This window comes from Myotis brandtii, unplaced genomic scaffold (genome assembly GCF_000412655.1).
Source record: "Myotis brandtii unplaced genomic scaffold, ASM41265v1 scaffold468, whole genome shotgun sequence".
Taxonomy (NCBI): Eukaryota; Metazoa; Chordata; class Mammalia; order Chiroptera; family Vespertilionidae; genus Myotis; species Myotis brandtii.
Window position 1 is genome coordinate 1,711,204 of NW_005367874.1, and position 836 is coordinate 1,712,039.

An 836-nucleotide genomic window follows, 5' to 3' on the forward strand; every position below is an offset into this window, starting at 1 on the left:
CTGAAGGAAACTGCAGGGCCCTGCGAGGGCAGATTGAAAACACCCGTGTACTAGAACAAATCATTAACAGGACATAAGGGGACCTGACTAAATAAGTCTCAGCCAGGATACTCACGATCATAGTTTTTAAAACATTCTCCAGGTGATTCCAGCACTTACCCAGGCTTAGGAATCACTAGACTATGAACTCACAGGATCTCTTTGAAATTTATGACTTTATTATTCCCCCCCCCCCCCAAATTTATGTCTTCCTTTTTTCTTCCTCATCCACTTCATTTTTACTCTTATCCTCCCCACTTCACTTCTCTCCTCTTTTCTTCCTTTTCTTTTCTTTCTCTTCCTTTTCTTTCCTAAATAATTCAGCCCCCAAACCATTCAGTGGGGCCAATAGTAGGTGTTTATGGTGGGAGGCCATTGTGGCACAGAGCCGGGAGTCAGAGGGGTAAGGAGGGCATTTTTATAAGAAGGTATTGCAGCAATCATATTGGAACCCAAGTGTGTGTGTCGGGGGAGGTGGCCCCCCACAGGGTGCTGGAGCCAGAGCAAGGTGAAGAGGGATTTGGAATCAACAGTTCTGAGACCAAAGTTAGTCCCCCAGTCCACCCCTCCTTGTCAATAGGTTGCCTATTCCCTACCCTGTACAATGCAGCCCAGGGTATGTGGTCTGGGTGGAGTGAAGAGGGGAGTGAAGTGAGGAGGGTGTGAACATGGGGAGTGTAAGTAGCTCAGGGAAGTGTGTCAGAGCTCAAGTAGGGACAGGAGGGCATCTGCCAGAGGGGGCCAGGGCGGGGTAGGAGATCAACCAAAGGACTTGTATGCATGCATATAAGCATAAC